Here is a 20944-nt window from a genome sequence, read left to right as displayed (position 1 = left end):
TCTATGAGCCCCCCACGAGCCGTTTAGTTGGTATCTGTGGGCTGTGTTCTGGTACACTCTGTATGTTTTACCTGATGCTAAGTTTACAGTGTGGGTAACGGGGAGCCCCAAAGATCTCCATCTCTTGTAGCCTTTGCATTAAAAGAAAATGGACAAGTACAACTTGAACAAGTAGACGAAGAGCGTCAGGTGATAGAGTTCAGGTGTAATCTTAGATCAATAGACTGGGCTATAATGGTGTTAGGAGATGACATTTGAAAAAGTATTAAAGGAAGGAGAGATAGGGAAGTGATGGGTGGGATAGAATCTGTAGAATTACATCACGGAAGAAGTGAGCAACCATCCCAAAGAAAGAGAAAGTAAAAGAAAAAGATTGTTGCAAGAATAATAACTAGTGTTTCTTCGGATCAATTATGATAGGACCTATGATCATGACCTCCTAGTGTTTTGCACATTCCCTGCTGACTCTTATTCAATCAGGGCTTGGAACCTTGGCCTTATATGCCTAGAAGTATTTAAAATACCTAAAATTTTCATTTATATACATTTTATTAATTAGAAAAATAAGTCTTATAGGCTTAGTTCAATGAATACTTGTTTGTTTATTCGTGTTTCCGTGATACTTTGTTTTTTAAGATGGGGTTTTCTCTGTATGTAACCTTGCTCTGTTCTACCACTCACTCTGTAGACAAGTCTGGCTTCAAACTCACAGAACTACTTGCCCCTGTCTTCTGAGTGCTGGGATTAAAGGCGTACTTAAGGCATAAACCAACACTGCCCAGCATTCCACTATTTCTAACTAGGGAACTTAGCTTTGTCTGATGACCAATGCCTTAGACATAATTTAGAGTGAAGAAGAAGAATTTGTATCCTTAGTATTTTAACATATAATCAACTTAAACTATTTTCTCTCACTTCCTCTTTGGTTCTTCTACTTTACATCTATCAGACTTGGTAATATTTATACTTTTCTAGTGTTAATTTTATCTCAGTTTTAAGCACACACACAAAATATTTGAAACCCAAATGTCTGTTACCATGGGGTGTTTTATTTTGTGCTTTAATGGGACATCTTTTGGTAAGTTGGCATTTCTTTTAGATGCCTTAGAAGTCAGAGGTTGTCTGGAGATTTTGCTTTTCAGAAGACATCTCTTAATGGTGCTTTCCAGTATCTGTGGCATAAATTCTCTAACTGCAAGTGACTGAAAGCTGTTGACGCAACATTACTGTAGTCACACATCTTTATGAATATTTCCTCCACAAAAGACATAAATATCCTCGGGTGTAAATGATAGTCGAGTGCAGTTCTATATGTGGGAATCCTGAGCTTCTCTATATTCTGTTTTGTTTTTTAATGCCACTTGGATCATTATATAATATAATTAAAATGTTTCTTTAAAGGCTCTATTGTTTTCTAGCTCTCAAAATTTTATATAGTTGAATGGATGGTGTTTTTGAATATACTGATTTCAGCTAACCAATGTATCTGACTCATTTTGTCCTTCCAAGTGAGGGAGGCAAAATTTCAAGAACCAGTAGTTTCTGACCCTGGTGGGAGTTAGTTCATCCGGGTAGGAAGAAGAAAGTCTGAGAAGCAGAGATGTCCCAGGGGACAAATGAACTGCTGGCCCTGCACTCTAAGAAACAGAGCACAGGCTTCTCCCTAAATTAATTAGAAAAGGTGATTTTTTTTTCTTCTTTGCAGCATAAAAAAATATTTAAATAGATAGCATTTATGTTGACCCCAATCTAAAGAATGGCACTTTGGATCAAATGTACAGAGCTTCTTGTGGAGTATTTTGACACTGCTTTATTTTATTTACATGGGACTCAGCCATCTGCTATAAGCCCACCTGCTTTTTATGAGATGTGTTTCTTTAACCGATGCTGTAGTTTGCTTCTAGCATAGGGGTATGGAAGCAAAATCATCTTGTTAGTTATTCTTGATTAGTTGTTCTATTTGTTATCACTATTAGTAGAAATGACCTCAAGAAGGAAGGGAGTATACCTTAAACACATCAAAGTAAGCATCATTGTGCTATAGATTTTTAAAAAGACCATAGAATGGCTAGGTATGTATACATTCTGGTCATGAAATAAAATCCCTAACTTATGAAGGTATAGTTTCCTCACTGAGAAGGAATTTCTTGAGTCTGTATTAATTGGGTGAACATAGATGCGGATGGAAATTGTAAAAATTAGACCACAGGAAGAATCAGGTTGGGGGCAAGAATATAGTCAGCTGTAAAGACCTTAGAGCAGGAACAGCAGAGTCCTATAAAGGAAAGGAAGCAGGAAGACTAGAGGCAATGGTAGTTCAGTAGACTGGGTCAAAGCTAAGCTAAAGTTCCAGGAACAGTCAAGAGTTTTGTGTTTGTTATTTGTTGATAATATAGATATCTAGTGATACATTGGTGTGGGTTACTTGTCATTATAGTGTTAAATGCCCATCATTTTACAAAGTCCAGGTGAAGAAATTATACCTTTCTCTTGATCTCTTGTGTTCAAGGAGTTCTTTACTTAGTTTACATAATAATAATTTGATATACCTATGTGCCTCTGCCGTCAGACTTCACCCTAATCTCTGTTCAGAGCCATATTTTCTACTGCCAACATATAAACACTCATGAACCTTCGCCACATGGGTGATGCCAAAGAAATGATACAATTTACTTGTCCACCAAGAGCTTGTCCTCAAGCTAAGACAAAAACTGCATGTAAAACAGAGTCTGGGGCACAGCACATTCTGAAAACCCACTGATTTGCACAAGACAAAGTAGTTTAGGACAAGGCAAAACCGAATCTCATGCTGTTCAACTGAATAGAGTGGTTGATGTTAATCTCACTGCATATCTTCCCCAGATGGTAAGTGCTTCCCTGACAAGTTTGGAAGACCAGACAATTGCTGCAAAGTCTAGGTCAGACATGAAAATGGGAAGAGACTGGATTCCAGCTGCTAGAAATGTGTTTGTGTAGAAAACAGAACAGATTCTGAAAAAATAATGGATGAAATGTTGCTGTTCAGGAAATTACCAACATTCTTCTTCAGTCTTTGCTCAATAAGAATGAGCTTCCAGGGATGGAGAGCTGGCTCAGCCTTCAAAGGCTAGGTTAGAACCAAAAATATAAGAGTGAGCTTCCAAATGAGTTGGTTCTATTGTGTGAGTTTAAAGATAACACTACTATGAACTTTATTTTGAAAAGCTTTTATGGAAGTCTATCTGAGTTGGAAAAGAAGTGCCTTTTGTTGAAGTCTTTCAAATCCCAAGTAGACAACATACCTTAGTAACTAACAATTCTGTATAAGATTGTTAAGATGCTTATATGGTTCCATTAAGATACTAAAATTAAATGAAACACCCCAGCTACTAATTTTTAGCTCAAGAACACTTAGATTTTTTTTGCTATCATGATTTCTGATGAAATATGTTAATCAAGCTGGCCTACTCTCAACCTAGAGGACCCTTAGTGTAAGAGTGACATTGGAGACATTTCTAAAACAGAGAACCTATCAAGAGAATCCAGATATTTGGTCCTTGAGGTTAAAGCATATCACTATTGATTTATGCACTGAGTGAAAACACTATTAAGGTTTTAAAGCTTTGCATAAATACATTACAAAGCAGCTCTAGTCACTATGTGTTTCACTCCAGTACAGAAGAGCAATTTCATAAAATACAAAAACTAACTAACTAAAGGTTTATGGAACTTCTTTAGGTAAATGTGTTCTGCCTTTTCTCTCCTTTGAAGTTTTGAAGACTTTGCGATTGGGCTCAAAATTGTTCAGTAATGTAAGTAGGGAAGGGTATATTGATTTGAATAGTAATGCAAAGGAAAAGGTGAAATGTGTGACCTTTATCTGGAATGATTTCTTTCTATATCTTTTCATTTTGGACATTTTAGTTATGAACACTTTCTAAAACATGTCATTGAATTTGTTGGTGTCTTATTTTTTATTACTTCCTCTATTTATGTGATTATTATCTTTTATAAATCATTTTTGATCTTCAATTTAAACTGCTTTCTTGAAGATGTGAAAATTCACAATCATATTTATGATGGCTTCTGAATGAGTTGAATTTTTATGAATTATATTACTATTAATGACCTTTATGAATTTCTACATCTGTTTTACAAATAGAGAGCTATTGATAGAAATAAATCTCTGATTAATTTTTATTTAGAAAATACTATAATTTTTTTCTAACTTAGACCCATTTATTTTCTATGCTGTAAGCATAGTATGTTTTTTTCTCTTCAGTTCAGATTTGCATGAAAAGCAATGCATCCCAAAGACGATTTCTACTCACATTTCTTGCATATACTACTTGTTTGGCCTGTTAAAAACCATATATCCATTTGAATCAGGTACCTAGAACCTGAGAACAAAAAAAAAAAATCTTCTAACAAAGTGACCTGGGTGTCCTAACATGCTCTAGCATTGTTATGTTTTCTTGGAAAGTTAAACTGAAAAGACAGGAAATTCAAAATAAAATAAAAACATGGGAAGATAGAGAAGGAATATTTTAACAAAGGCATACATCAGATGTGACCTTTAATCTTGAATATTAATGTGGTAAGTTTGGAGGAAGATGTCAGAGAGGTTTTATATATACACGTCTGGGTATTTTCAGGACATTCTCAGAGAGAATTAATTGAGAACATGTTGTGTGAAATAATAAAAAGGAAAAACAAAACAAAAAAAAAAACCCCAAAACCAAAAAAACCACCATCTAAAGCTAGCACCAGCTACTCTCTAGCCCCACTGTTCTCACTGCCTCCATGGCCAGCCCCATGCAGTGACTGCCCATCTCATGGTTCTCTTGTGTGGATTCTGCTCATGTTCCCAGCCATCTGCCCTCTATGCCTAGCAGTCACAAATTTCTTTAGCCCAGTAAAATCAAAACAATAGAGACTTGAAATTTATCAATTAGATTTATGTCAGTAAATTCTCGCCCAATGAAAAATCTGAGAGCCAGTTGATATTGATATAAACTGCCCATCTAGATAAGACAAATCGTCCTGTAATTATCCATCTTTATAAGATTTTCATAGCTACCTGTGGCTATTTAAAGCCCCATGGAATCTGGATTATCTTTCTCTTCCTCCATCTTCCTTCCTTCCTCTGTCTCTCCGTCTCTCTGTCCCATCTCTAAAATCCTCAGCCTACCTTTCTTCTCCACCACCCAATCACAGACTCTTGCCTTACTTATCTTGTGCCTACCCTCACCTATATATAGACAACAACACACAGGGCGAAAAGATCTGGCCTGAATGCTAGTTATCCCATCCCACAGACTAGGGTCTTATGATGAAAAGAAAAATGAGAAAGCTAGATAGTACTCCCCAGACATTTCTTTCTCCTGTTTCCTGGTTACCCTGAGGAAGCTTTTGTTCCATCATAGCCTCCTTTCCATGATAACCCAAAACCTCTGAACCTGAGAGCCAAAACAAACCCTTCCTTATACTCTGGTTTGAGAGGTTGTTCATCTTAGGACTGCTGTCAGTGGTCAAAAGTCCAACACAGAGATAAAGTTGGTTAATCTCTGTTTAGGGATAGGAACCACCCCTTAGGCACATGCCTTTTCTCCAAAGAGATGAGAAGTAAATGGAACTGAAGAGACCTTCATCTCAACAATCAGGAAATGTATTAACAGTCACTGCTGAACTGCTCTGCTAAGATTTCTGATTCAGAACGTCAGAGTTGGCTTAGAAATTCTATTTCTTAAAGTATCTACAGTGAACTAAAAGCTGCTGAACCAGTACACATCTTGAAAACCACCTAGAGACATTATAACTGAGAATAATGCTTTTCTCTTTTTATTTTTTAAATTAATGCCCCTTGGTCATTGTTGTAGGCTCACCATTTTGGAAACATATACAAATGCATTATATCCAAGGGGTCAGAATGTATTAAATAATAATATGTTCACAAGGTTTGATGTTTCCAGCAGCAGCAATTTGCAAGATAATACCACCTACTACAGTTATCTGCCCAAGTTAATCTTTTAGTCCAATCTTAATTATTTAATATTAACTTTCACACCACACAGCACACAGTCAATACGTCTGTATATCTCTATGCACATATGTGATTTGTGGAAGGAATACAAATAAAAGAGGTTGCAGCAGTGTTGAGAGGTTTGAGAAGTTGGCTGAGAGTCTGTATTGATGAGATAATGGACCAGACCAGTGCTGGGAGCTGCTGCTGTTGCTTCTTGAGTCAGAGTTTGAGAGCAAAGCTATAAGCCCCAGCTGCAGGTTAAAAGAGCAAGCGAGAATTCCCAAGCAGAGAAAGCAGGTTTGGGTTCAAGTCCAGCTGCATGAACAGGTAGACAGGCAAGCTGTTGTGTGACTGTGTCACAAGCTGAAGAGTGAGTTGAACTGAGTGTCTGTGGACAGTCTGCATCTCCTGTCTATCAGTCCTTCAGTCCTTGTCCCTCTCCCTCCCCAGCACCCCCCCCCCTCTCTCTCTCTCTCACACACACACACACACACACACAGAAAGACACACAGAGACAGAAGCACACACAAAGACACACAGAGACACATAATATACACAAACACACACAGACACACATACAGACACACACACATACACACATACAGACACATGCACACACACACACACACACAAACACACACAAACACACACACACACACACACACACACACACACACTGGGTATCTGGTGATAGATTTGGACCAGTCAATCTATCACTTTATAGAATTCAGGCAAGGGAGTTATACCATTTTCTTGGTCTGATATATCTGGTAAATTCCTGGCCTTTCTCTGGTAGACCTATAATAAACCCTTGTGAGCCTTTGGTTACAATTATCCCAGTAAAATTATAGGACAGCTCACTTTCTGTTCCCAGGAATAAACCTCTTATCTATCTGTGCTAGATGGTGGTGCCTGACATACTGTGGTTTGTGGGTTCATTTAGGGGCTACAGACATCATTCTCCCTCACAATGGAGTCAAGACATGTAAATGAATGTTCTAGTTTAAAATGCAGCCTGAAAAGGAAAAGGTTTTATACAATGTGGACTATCTTAAAGAAGGACATAGGTTTGCTTGCAAACTATATTTCTAGAAAATTCTGAGATGAACTTAAAGCCATTTGCCAAGTCACAGTTATGAGAACGATCTACATTATAAATGAGGACTTTTAGGACTAGGTGTGCATTTAGTAACAGTGACTGATGACATTAGCTGAAATGATATTTTAGGCAGATATAAGATGGTGATTACGTGGTTGGGTCATTAAGATACAAAAGTAACCATGTAATTTAGCACTAGAAACATATAATTAAGAGTTTGAAAGAAATTTTAGGTTAATCTTCATCATTTTCCAAATGAGAAAATGAAAAGAGAAAAAGGAAACTTAACAAAGAGCTAGTGAATAACTTAAAATTCACAAGCAACATATACAGTTTCTGGTAGAAAGCAGGCTAGGGTTACTCAGTCATTGCTTTTTCCACTCCCCAGTATTGCCTGGAGCACTCCAACAGGCAAAGACAGAGGAAGCGTGGAAAATAGAAGTGTATATTATCCTAGATGTTTACGAGAGGCCGATTCAGAATCTCCTGGGCATTTCACAGTTCATCATGATTCCGTCAGTACCACTGGCTCAACAAAAATAAAATACTTATTCTTGAGAGTCAATAGATAGTTCTTTCCAATTATGTAGTTAATAAAGTCTCACTTAAGCTTGTCAGGAATCACTTAATTTCTCTGTAATGTAGCCCAGGTTAAAGGAAAAGTGAATGCAAAGTCTATTTCTCTTCAAATTCCTCAGGATTCCTACTTGCCAGGTTTCAACATTTGTCCCACAGGTTGGAATCTCACCTGCCTAATTTCTTAGTCAGTTGTTTGCCTTAATATGTAAGTCAACTTGTTCACATCCTAGGGTGGAGTCCCACTCAGTGACTGTGCCTGGAATGTGCTTGGGTGTGAGAAAGAATCGCTTTGGGAACTTCCTTGATGCAAATACATGGACCACTGCTCTTTTGTAGTCACATCTCAGATGCTGTTCTAGGATTTTTCCAGCAATTGTATTTTTTCTGTTCTACTTCAGGAGATTGGTTTGTTACTCTTACATAGAATCAATCAGCTTGTGTCAAGTCATTTGGTACAGGATCAGCAAGCACATTCCTTACCTTAGCTATGATGCCAAAGAGCCAAATGTGTTGTGGTCAAGATTTGACTTGCTGGATTTAGAACTGGCCTCTGCACCTAGGTGGTGGTGAGTTTTTTTTTGTTTTTGTTTTTGTTTTTTTTTTTGTGCAGCAGATGGCAAAGAATTCCCATTTCCCTTCCATGTCTTCTACAACTGGAGAATTGAGGTAACTGGTTTTAAAACCTGCTGTGGTAAATCTCATTTATGTGCATGGAACTGTGTCTGTGCACTTCATGCAGAGGAGTAAACACACCTATTTCACCATCATCTAAAAGTAACAGATGCTCAGAACTCATTATCGGTTCTGGATCCCAGTTCCCAAGCTGACCAATGTACTTCATGAATTTCTTTGCTGTCTCAATTAAGTTCCTAGGACATAACAGGTCTGATTTACATCCCTCCTCTTTGAATTATCTTCACATGTCATTATTTCTATGTTCGGAAGGGTTAACGCATGTGAGAGAGTGACATAAAATTTTAGAGATTTTTTTTTAATGTTTTGTTAGTGTAAATGAATGGTCATCACACAAAGTTTCAAATTAATGGCCTCCTCCTTTTCTGATAGTTGTTATTTTATGCATACATGTATGCCACAGGACTGGCAAGCTGAACATCTTAGTGACTACCTGGATGAGGAGGGAGATAGAAAAGAAGAGGAGAGAGAAAGGTCCCATTTATAGGAGCCCCAGGTGGGAGGGTCAGGAGCATAACTTCTAGAAAGAGAATGAGGAAGATCAGAGTGTCCAGGAAGAGGTGCCAGTCTTTTTGAGAACCCAAAAGAAAGAAAAAGAAATAGAAGAAAATGAAAAGGTTATGTTTTTAGTAGTTCTAAAATAACAAAAATTGGGTAGGCCTAACTTATTGATCACATGACTCCAACTGCATAAGAGATTACCCCAGGAACAACTTTCCTGGAGAGGAAAGTACAGTATTTTATTAAAGGGATAATTATTTGTCCCACCTCTTTAACTTAGCTTAGGGTGAAGCAGCCTTCTCCCGTGGACTCCTGGCCAAGTGACTGACCAGATCAATTGGAATGCTGGATCCCCATTCAATTCTTTTGATTATGGAGACACTGCTTGCTATTAATGGACCTCCATGATGGTGTAACCAAGTTATCTAAAATGTTCCATGTTCAAACAGACCTGCAATTTTGTTGAATAAGCCCACTGCAGAACTTACCAAGACCAGTCAAAGTACAAATGGAAGACTTCTCATTGAAAAATGATTTAAGCTCTTTTTATTCCTCTTTGGTTTTTGAAAGAGGGTCCCTCTGTGTAATCCAGGCTATCCTGGAACTCACTGTTGGGACCAGGCTAACTTTGAACTCCCAGAGTTTGCCTGCAACTTCCTCCCAAGTGCTGAATTAAGGGTGTGAAAATGAATAGGATCAAAATACACTGAATGGTGTTCTCAAAGAATAATTTAAAAATCACTTTCTAAATTTTTTCTTTTCTCTCACAGTTGAGTTCTGCTGTGAGAGAAGGCCCTATGTGAATAAGAGCATTGGTGTCCTCAGGGTAGACCCCTCTACCCCTCTCCACCATAGCTGGCTTCCCTTGAAAGGTTGTTTTTTTAGTGTAGACTCTAGACACATAAGAGTTTCTCCCAAGAGTTCATGTGAATGTGCTTGAAGTATGCCAACCATCTATCTGTACCTATCAATCATCCCATTAAGACACATGTGGAACAGGTAAGTTAGAGTATTTGAATAGCAGAATATCATTAATAGTGTCATGGCTCAGCTCTCTCCCATGGGATGGGTCTCAAGTTGGACCGATCATTGATTGACCATTCTCTCGGTCTCTGCTCCATCTTTATCCCTGCACATCTAATAGGTGGGGCAAAATTTTGGTCAAAGGATTTATGGGTGGGTTGATGTTTCTCTCCCTCTACTACAAGTTTCACTTGGCTATAAAAGATGGCCACTTCAGCCTCTATGTCTTATGCTGCTAGGAGCCTCAGCTGGAGTTATCCCCATAAGTTCCCTGGAGCCTTCCACATCCCAGTCATCAGCTTGTCCCAGAGATGCCAACCCATCCATTGCTATTCGCTCTCCTAGTCTTCCCACCTACACCCCTCAACACTTTTCCCCTCCCCCATCCCCTCTCCTACCATGTTCTCTCCTTCCATCTACTTCTAATGTCTATTTTATTTCCCCTTCTGAGTGAGATTCAACCATCCTCCCTTGAACCCTCTTTGATACTGAGCTTTTGTTAGATTGTAGCATGGTTATCTTGTACTTTATTATTAATATCCACTTATAAGTGAATATATACCATGGGTGTCTTTCTGGGCCTGGCTGGATTACCTTACTCAGGATGATCATTTCTAGTTAAATCCAGTTGCCTTCAAATTTCATGATGTCATGCCAGTTTCTGGGTATCACAAATAAAGCTGCTATGAACACAGCTGAGCAAATATCCTTGTGGTATATTGGAGATCTACTGGGTGTATGACCAGGAGTGGTATAGCTGGGTCTTGAGGTAGAATTAGTCCCAATTTTCTGAGAAACTGCCAAACTGATTTCCAACATGGTTTTATAAGTTTCTACTCCCATCAGCAATAGAGGAGTATTCCCCCTTGCTCTGCGTCTTCTTAAATCAGTACACAGTACACATTTTCTAATTTAATGAGCATACTGTACTTAATAACATTAAAAGTAGGGTGACATCATCTTGTAGTTACAGAAAGTAGTGGAATAGAAATTCCACAGTGGTGGATATGTAACAGATTCTGATAGAAAACTTTCAATGTCAAAATCTAGGACAATTTTACCACTAAATTAAATATAAAAATTTAATTATAACTCAGAGCATTAAAAGCAGCTCCAACATCTGTAGTAACCTAAATAAATGTTTAAGTAAATAAGTAAACCATGAATCTTGAATAATGGCTATGTGTTAAAAGTACTTGCTGCTCTTAGAGAGGACCAAAGTTTCATTCCTGGAATCTACATTAAGGAACTTAAAATTATCTCTAATTCCAGGGGATTCAACTATATTCAACTCTCTCTTCTGACCTTATAGAATTATTTACATATAGGCATCACAACAATAAAAACAAAAGGGCATACAACACATACACACATACACAGAGAGGGGGGAGACGTAGGGGGAGCGGGAAAGGGAGGGGGAACAGAAGGGGGAGACAGAGCGGGGCAGGAGAGAGAGGTGGGGGGAGAGAATCAAGTAAAATGTCATGGAAAATTAGTTTAGAATTATAAGGTAAGTCCATATATAAGCAAATTCCTGTTGCCTTTAAGAGTAGGTTGCACATAACACATGACTTAGAAAGTCACAGTGTAACAAGAAAAAATATGGCAGCACAGTGGAGAAAACTGGCAAATGGACCTCAACCAGACAAATAAGGCTAACTGCATCAGTGATGGAGCATGCAGCCACAGACACTCATGGTTTTCCATGAAGAGAACTATTGTTGCTGCATGCATGCATTCACAAGTGCAATTGGTTCAGTTTGTATAATGTTACTTGGATGAATGTTTTCAGGGCTGATCATCTGGTATTGGACAACAAATTGTGCTTTTTCTCTGAAAGATATTTTCTCCTGTTCTCAGCATTCCGTGGTTGGCTGTCGTTCTTTTGTAGTTCTTTGTGGTTCTTTTCTAGTTGGCTGAGGCTTCATGTCTTTTTACCCATCAACTTTGGCATGTCTGCTGGTATTGTACTTGTTCTTCTTGTGTCTGGACAGTCATGCTAGTGAGGCTTGATGGGGGTCTTATCTGGCATTATTAGGAGACACAATCTACAGCAATCTGCTTGATCCTCTGGGTTTTATAATCTTTCTGCCCCTCCTTCTGCAATGTCCCTGATCCTTAGGCATGAGAGGGTTTGGTAGATGTATCCACTGGGACTGGGATCCTCAACTTTGTATTTTGATTGCCAGTGGTTTTTAATTGTGGTCTCGGGCCATTGCAAAGGGAAGTTTTCTGGATGTGGAATAAGAACTACACTTCTCTTGGATATAAGAACAAATATTCAGAATAAAGTTAGAAATTATGGTTGTATAGTAAAGTGGTTAGTTATATGTTTTCCTCCATGATCCATGAGTTCACTAGTTTCAGGTAAAATGATAATTGATGTCAATGGAAAAGAATTATGCTTTGCACTAATATTGTATACCATATAAAGTTCCTGCCTCTGAGAGTAGGATTTTTCTCAGGTAACTTTTTGAAAGTTTAATTCTCTTGAGAATTAAGAAATTTCAAAGTAATTTAATTTTTAATAAATTGTAATTGCAACATTGATTCTCCAGATGTAATTATCTTGGAGGCTTAGTACTGAATTCCTTGCCATTTATAATTCTCTCAGAACTCTGGCTGGCTGGTTCAATTCAGCTGTTCTGGCTCGAACTCTTCTCCAAGCTAAATGTTTCAATCTAGCTTCTCTCAGCCTCTCACTGGATTCCTTTACTTGGCCTCAAACTAACTCTGTCAATTTGTTCTAATCTTCTGTCTTCTTATTCTTTGACTTCAACTGCCTGTGCTGATCTGCACTGAACTGCATGAACTCACAAGTTCAATACTACTGCACTCACTTCTGCACTGAATCCCAACTGAATCTTTCTCTACCACTCTGCTGCTTTCTTAAATTGCCTCTCTTTCCTGTGATTTTTCTTTCTGCTGTGAGTTGGGTGTGTAGTATCACTGACACATTCTGTCAAATCTTACTCTGATTCATCACTTTGTCTGTCCCTCAATTAGGCATCACTTTAAAACATGGCTGCTTTCTTCTATAAACTAACTTTACCTACATTATTTGGCATTAAAGTTGTGTGCTAAGTGCATATCTGTATTCCAGTCAAAGCATTAAAGGTGTGTAGTATGTCTATATTCCAGCCAGATCATATGGATTTAAGTTGTTGGATGTCATCTTTTGCCAGAGCAATCATGTTGCTAGAATAAAATTCCTCTACATCAAATGGAAAAATGCAGGGCTACTTAAATGTCCTTTAAATTTCAATGAAATGCAGATACTGGATAATTTAATATGAATGTAAATATGGTTTATATGTATATCAAATTATAATATATTTTATTCTAACTTACCTCTTTTATTTTTGCTCTACAGTTTGTGGTCTTTTGTAGAATACAATGATATTCTTTCATTTGCTTAATATAAAATGATTTGCAAATGTCACTTTTTCTCATGGCACATCAATATGCATTTGTACATTTCCCCTTTAACTAGCCAATGTTTACCTGAGTTCTACAAGCTTAGTAATTCCGTTCTTGTACCATGCCTTGTCTAAAACAAAACTAAGTCATTTTTAATGTTAGCTATATTCTCTTTATTATATGTTGTTCTCAACTTTTGATCAAATTACATGAGTTTATAACTCAGATTTTCGTAGCTGTCTAACTTGTATTTCTCTTTATTACAGAATGGACCCATAATACTGTGCCATGTCTACACCCAGTAGAGAAGCACGTGTATATATATACACATTATACAGTCTCTTCTATTATAAGATTTATGAGGAGTATTATCCCTGTGCTCCTCAGAGAGCACAGAATATCCTGAAATATATGTAGTCTTTCAAACTCAAGAATTTATCAATAGCTAGGAAAACCTGCCTGGCAGAGAAAAAAATCTGCTCTCTGAAAGGAACAGACACTGCCCAAATTTATTCCTCTCACCCAAGTTCATTAACTAAGAGAATTATTAGGTATGGGAAACAATGAACCTAAGATTAAAGTAAACAATAAGTAAACATCGAAATAAAACAATAATATACACCTGTTACTAAAATTCAATAACAAAATTCCTGACTTTCCTGTGTTGTCTGATAAATATGAACCATCTTCCAGTTCTATTAAGACTGCTTCTCCTATGGTAAATCTGATAGAAGACACAAAATTATGAATGAATTTTTTGAAGGATATTCGTAAGCTGGTGATTTAAAACATCAAAATACATTCTTCTATAGATCCCATCTTATGAACGGCAGAGAAAGTCAGATAAGGATAGTGATGCTTAATGGTACTTACACTTATTTAGTGTTCAGGATAATTCATTGTACAAATGTAGCAATATTAACACTTGGAAACTGAGGAAAAGTTAAACATCTTGCATAGAAGCTTAACCTAAGCTTTTTTATCTTTGACATGATGATGGATTAATTAGATTTAAATCATCCCACAATTTCCTAATTTGTTTTGTTCACCTAACATTTTATAAGTACAGGAACTTTATTATTTTAATATGTTGCCATTGAATTTCTATAACAAATAAATAAGGCATCAGCTGACAGTCTACAAAGTCTGTTATAGGAAGTGTTCACTTCAATTGTCCACATTTTGACTGGATTCCTTGGTTTATTGGCTCTTATTTTTTTGAGTTGCTTGTGTATTCTAGAAATTAATCTCCTCTCAGATATACAAGAACTTGTTCTATAGCCTCTTGTTTCTCCCTGTCAGATTTTTTCTTTGCTGTGCAGAAACTTTTAAATTTCATACAGTCTAATTTGTCAGGTCCTATGATTATTTCTGTAGTTGTCGTAGTCTTCTGAGAAAGTCCTTGCCTATGCTTTGTTCTCTAACAGCTTCAAAAATATCATTAAAAAGATAAACCACAGTAAATGATGGTGAGGTCAGTGGGTAAGGGAACATAGGAAATTCGTATTATACACTGCTAGTAGAAATGCACACTAGTATAGCCCCCATGAAAATCAGTGTGGAAGTTCCTCAAAAACTAAAAATAGAATATGATCCATCTATACTATGAAAAAAATCATTCCTTGGTGTGATTTCATTGTGATTTGGTTCCATTTATTCCTGATAATAAAACAGTGGAATATGAAACAAGCTGTTTCCTCTTGTTGTTTTGAGCCTTCACATACTTTCTCTCCGCCCTCATGTAGTTACAATGCAAACTGGGTCATTTTCTTTTTCCAATACCTGAGGTTTTTGGAAACTCCTGAATATGTAAATTAATATGTATGTTCTTTTCAACCAAATTGGGAATGGTTTAATCCATTATTTCTTCAAACATAGTATCTCCTTGTCTTTCTCTGTCTGTTTCTCATCCTCTAGATTTTTAATTTCATATGCACTTAACCAGATGAGACTATTCTAGATTTCTTTATCTTTGTTCCTTTCTTAAATTGTATTTTGTCTTAAATTTAAACTAAAATAGACATCAATATATATTGTCAGGTTACTTGACAGTTCTGACCTATGCAATCTTTTTTTTAATTGAGCAACTTTATTTTAAAAAAACAAAGATAAATGTACAGATTTTAAGCATTTTTGCATAAAAGTATAAGAATACATTTTTGTCAGTACTTGGTTTTTTTAAAGGTTTGATAGTGTGAATTAAGATTTTATTAGTTACAATGAGCATAAAGTACATGTAAAATAATGTAACCTGGAATTAGTCAAAGCTTTCTTGGTGTGTAAAGATTAAGCATAATGGTTTTTCATTTTCTTTTTTTTTTTTTTTTGAACTTCATATAGTCTGTGAGTTATTTATGGGGTGTTCAGAGATTTCTGGGGTTGCCCTATACAATCTTATATACATTTATTGCAATGATTTTCCAGTGTAATTTTCAGTTATTTTACATTTTCATTCCTGTCTACACACACATTAAGACCAAGTTTGGTTTTGTTTAAAGATTATTTATGTCACTTGATTTACTTCCAGGACTAGTATCCAGATTCCCTTAGAGTGAATTTTTATTTACTATATTTTTCTTGTCATGAATTCAGGTCATTAATCATTTGTGTACTTAGTATTTTGGCCGAAACTGGTCATTTTAAGAATTATTTTTGCACTATTCTGTCATCTTGAGAATTGTTGTGGATTTGGTATGTTCTGATAGGTAATTAGATTGCTTAACCCCAGACTGTGTTTGTCTTCACATGGTGTGTAACAATGATGTCACTGTCTAGGTCATGCAGGGCCAAGCTGCTGCAGTAGCTTAACTTGGTACCTGGGGATCTCATCTGAGCCTGTGCTCTTGGTTTCAGCCAAGAAAATCTATGGAGTTAACATGCAGATTTAGAGATATTCCTGAGCATCTTTGAGAAGGTTCACAGCATATTAAATTCTATAATGAGCAGAAGGCAGAACCCTATCATCACAATCTAAAGTAATATCTTAGCATGCACAGGTATTTGGGTGTAATTGGAGCTTTCAATGTACCAGTCTAAATAAATCATTCATGTTTTAATATCTGTATGTGAAAATTTATTTAGAAATCAAAATTCATGATGATGTATTAGGTAATATATGTACCCTAGATTCATGTCTTTTCCTTAAAAATGCAATTATTTTCAAAATTGTCAGTCAGGTTTGTATACTTGATAATGTTTGCTGTTGTCATAAATCAAATATTTTACTATATTTCAAATATGACTACTCTTATAAGAAAGATATTAGGCTTTCACTGACATATAAGCTAGATCCCTGAACTTTATTATAATTGATTTTGAGTTGAATCTCTTGTGCTTTTGCAAAAGGCAGTGTCTTAGTTAGGGCTTTACTGCTGTGAACAGACACCAAACCAAGGCAGTCTTATAAAGAAAAATATTTAATTGGGGCTGGCTTATAGGTTCAGAGATACAGTCCAATATCATCACTCCCTGGCAACCATAGGCTTGTTCAAACGTTTGAGGCTATGGGGGCCATATCTAAACAGCATAATGCAAAATACATTTAGTCCAGCTTTAAAAGTCCCCATAGTCTATAGCAGACTCAACAATGTTAAAAGTCCAAAGCTTCTTCTGAAATTCATCCAATCACTTAACTATAATCCACAAAGCAAGACAGGAAACCAGCTGGGCAAACTCCAAACCCTGAATCTCCATGTCTGATGTCAAAGCAGTCTTCAGATCTCCAACTCCTTTTCAATTTTTGTTGACTACATTAAACTTCTTTCTCCTGAGCTGGTTCCACTCCCTGCTAGCATTTTTCCTTAGGAGATATATGAAGGCTCTGGAATCTGGAAAATCTTGGGGTCTCCAAGGCAACTTCAATGTTGGAGCTTCTTGTTTCAATGTCTGGGATCCACATGTGATCTTCTATGCCCCTCCAAAGGGCTGGTGTCACTTCTCCAGCTCTGCCCTCTATAGCACTCTAGGCTCAGGTTTGATCCACTCCACTGCTGCTGCTGTTCTTGGTGATCATCCCATGGTACTGGCATTTCCAATATACTGGGGTCTTCTGCTGCAACTAGGCTTCACCAAAAACCTCTCATGGGCTTTCTCCATGGTGCCAAACCTCAACTCCTTTGCATGAGCTCTTTAGTCCTGGACCATCACTGCAACTGAGGCTGTACCTTTACCATTGGCCTTCTATGGCCTCTCATAGTGCCAAGCCTCAGCTGCTCTTCATGATCCACTTATGCCTTTAAATCAGTACCACTTGGGTGATTCTTACACATTACCAAGTATAGCTACAGAACAAGCTACAACCTTGGCTATCTCTAAAACACAGCTTCTTTGTGCTCTCAAAAAACACTTCCCAGATTTCACCTCAGTTTTACTGGTCTCTTCTTAATCACTGCTAATCTCTTAACTCCAGCTAGCCAGCATCAATTGTCCCAGTCGTCTTCTTCTTTTAACTCTAAAGTCAGGGCTGCATGGCCAAAGCTGCTGAATTCTGCTGCTTGCAGGACTTGGAACATAGACCCGTTGTTCTATTACATTATCACTAGCTTTCTGTTTTCCGACTCCTTTGCTGTTTAATCTTGGATGTCCTGGAACTGGCTCTGACCTTGAACTCAGAGATCTCCATTCCTATCTCCTGGGATTATAGGTTTGTACCTCCAAGCTTGGATTTAAGCTTTTCTTCACCTAGAGCTTGCTCTGTCCCAGGCTGACCTTAAAGTAAGAGATGGTTTTATCTCCTGCAATTAAAAGTGTGTACCACCATGCCTGGAACTAAATTTAGCAGGGTAGGATTTTACCCTAAAATTTCATTCCCTTAATCTCCTAGAACACAGGATTCAGCCCCATTTCACTTCCTGGTACCTCTTTAATACTAGAGCCATATACTTTATGTTTTTCCTCTCTCTGCTTGCTACACTTGTTTAAAATGCTCTTCATGAGACTTAATAAGAGAACAATGTCTATGATGGGTGTTTCTGAGACTTCCTTTGTCAATGAAATTAATCTGAGTCTCTTCACCTTAGCCTCAGACAGATTCTTCTAACAAGGGCAAAAAGTGGACACAGTCTTCTCCAAAGTACCACAAAACAGTCTCTAGGGCACATATTGAAATTCACTACTGATATCCCTTGAGCCAGGTCTGGGCAGTTTAAATCACTGTCAGTAACAAAGTCTTCCATATTCCAACTAGGATGGTTCATCCAACCTTACTTAAAGCATTCCATGGCTTTCCAAATCCAAAGTGCCAAAATCCACATTCTTCCAAATAAAAGCATGGTCAGGATTATCACAGCAATACACAGTCCCTGGTACCAACTTCTGTCTTAGTTAGGGTTTTACAGCTGTGAACAGACATCTTGGCCAAGGCAACTCTTATAAAGGACAACATTTAATTAGGGCTGACTTACATATTTGGAGGTTCAGTTCAGTATCATCAAGGTAGAAACATGACAGTATCCAGACAGACATGGTGCAGGAGGAGCTGAGGGTTCTACTTCTTCATCTGAAGACTGCTAGCAGAATACTGACTTCCAGTCAGCTAGGATGAGGTCTTAAAGCCCACACCCACAATGATACACCTACTCCAACAAGACCACACCTACTCCAATAAGGCCATATCTTCTAATAGTGCCACTTCCTGGACTAAGCATAGACAAACCATAACAGGCAGTGATTATCTGGAAATAATTGAGGATATCTTTTATATATCATCAAATATACATTCCTACTTTGGGCATAATTCCCTCGGCTCTCTACAGCATATAAAATGTTTTACATATTTACCCTTTGACCCATCACAGAGACCACTATTCCACAGAGATTTTCCTTACACACCACACAGCCTTTAGTCCATACAGTAACTGTTCCATCAAACCTGATACATGGGAAGATGGTTCAGAGGAGAAAGCATTTTGTCATTAAGCAGGAAAAATTGTAAACAAAAAAGCCTTCAGTTAAATTCTCTGAGAATAAATCCTGATAATTAAAAGTGTATCTCACCTGAGATAATTACCTAACTTGAATATCAATAATACCTTACTCTATGGGCTAATGATGGTTATGATCTGAGACTGAAATCCTTTATCATTAAAGGAAGTATACTGTAATTACTGGTGGAAGATTTAATGAATACACATTAGATTTATCAAATGCAGTTTTGATTATCTACCATAATTTCTTATTTAGTATGTTGATACTATATATTATATCCAGCTATTTTATGAAATTAAGTAATCAGTCCTTAGAAGATAGCTTATTTTTTAATCAGGCATTTTACCAAGGTACTGTGTTTATATTGGGAAATCACTTGTTTAAGCTTCTATATTTATAAGCCCAAGTCCCTACATTTGGTACTAGACTTATCTTTTAATTTTTAAATTTATGTTTATATACTAAGGCAAGGTGCATACAAACCTCTAGTAAGCAAACCATATTTTTTTCTCTCATCTGCTTCTCAGTCCTTTGTTCTGAAGGGATCAGTGACTATATTGAGAACTAAATGGAGCAATAGCGAGGAGAGAAAAAACTACTTACATAGAAAAAAAGGGCTAAGAGATTTCTATGTATATGCAATGGTCTGTACTGAGCAAAATAAAGAACAAAAGTATATATGTGCATGTGTGCCATCTAAAACAATGTATACTATATACCATTTACCTGGTATGTGTGCCAAGTATCACAGTTCATCTTCCAAACATCAATTTCCTCTATTTTTCATGTTTAGCTAACTGAACACAGTATTTTTAATAAAAAAGTTTATACTTATGAAGTCTCTAACCTTTTGTTTATCTGAAAAAAATTCTCATGCCAAGTTCACTCACAGATAATAATATACAAATACATATGCATGTGCTTATGCACGTGCATATACAAAATGACAAACTTGAAGAAAGTAATAGGTCTGTTTTATACATGCTCAGGAAACTATGAAATCACTGTAAACACTATTCTGTGTAGGCAACTTACTTTGTTTCTATTCATCTTGCAGTTTTCTGGAGACATAAAAACTTTGCCTACTAAAAATTCCAATTATTTTAAATAAGTGTTTGCTAATATGATTGAAACTGATCATTTTAAGACAGACATCATAGAGACACTGTGTACAGCTTTGTCACTGAAAGTGTTGTTGACATTTTTGTTTGTTCTGAAGGGTAATTAATTCATTCTACAGAAGTATAGGCTCATGTGGACAAAATATGGAACAGCCAAGTCCACTTCCTGCTTCTTCCATGGTCAAGCTGCTGGCTTTATCCTCTGGTACCTTAAAAGCCCAGATTATAATTTTTGCATGGTGCCTTTAGAAAAACTTTTCTGTCTCACTCTCTGGCTCCCCCCCAAGCGTTTATCTCCAGTAGGTTGGTCATTTATGTTTCTCCTTGAGGCAGAACATGGGGTGTGGCACCAAGCACCTCCTGCTTCTCTTTTATAAAACACAGAGAAAACTATATTAAGAAGTGGGGTTGTTGTACATTAGAAGTGTAGATGGTGCAAAATACACATGCTCTGAGGGTACTTTGTTGTTCCTTAATTGGTGTTACTATTCCTTTTTCAGTTACGTGTCTCATCCCACAGTTGTCATATGTGGCACATATTCATTGGGGGTTTGCTTTCCGTTGATGTGTTTGGTATAT

The 20944-nt window shown here is 37.0% G+C and overlaps 1 protein-coding gene across 3 annotated transcripts in view; it reads left to right on the top strand.

The window, feature by feature from the left end:
• Positions 1–20944, top strand: part of MAGI2 (membrane associated guanylate kinase, WW and PDZ domain containing 2) — a gene marked incomplete at both ends in the record, with an annotated part of 1373853 nt that overhangs the window by 535455 nt on the left and 817454 nt on the right. The window lies entirely within an intron of this gene.

Source organism: Micromys minutus (assembly GCF_963924665.1).
Source record: "Micromys minutus genome assembly, chromosome: 23".
NCBI lineage: Eukaryota > Metazoa > Chordata > Mammalia > Rodentia > Muridae > Micromys > Micromys minutus.
Note: the sequence above shows the minus strand (reverse complement) of the source record. Positions and strands in the feature narration are given on the sequence as shown.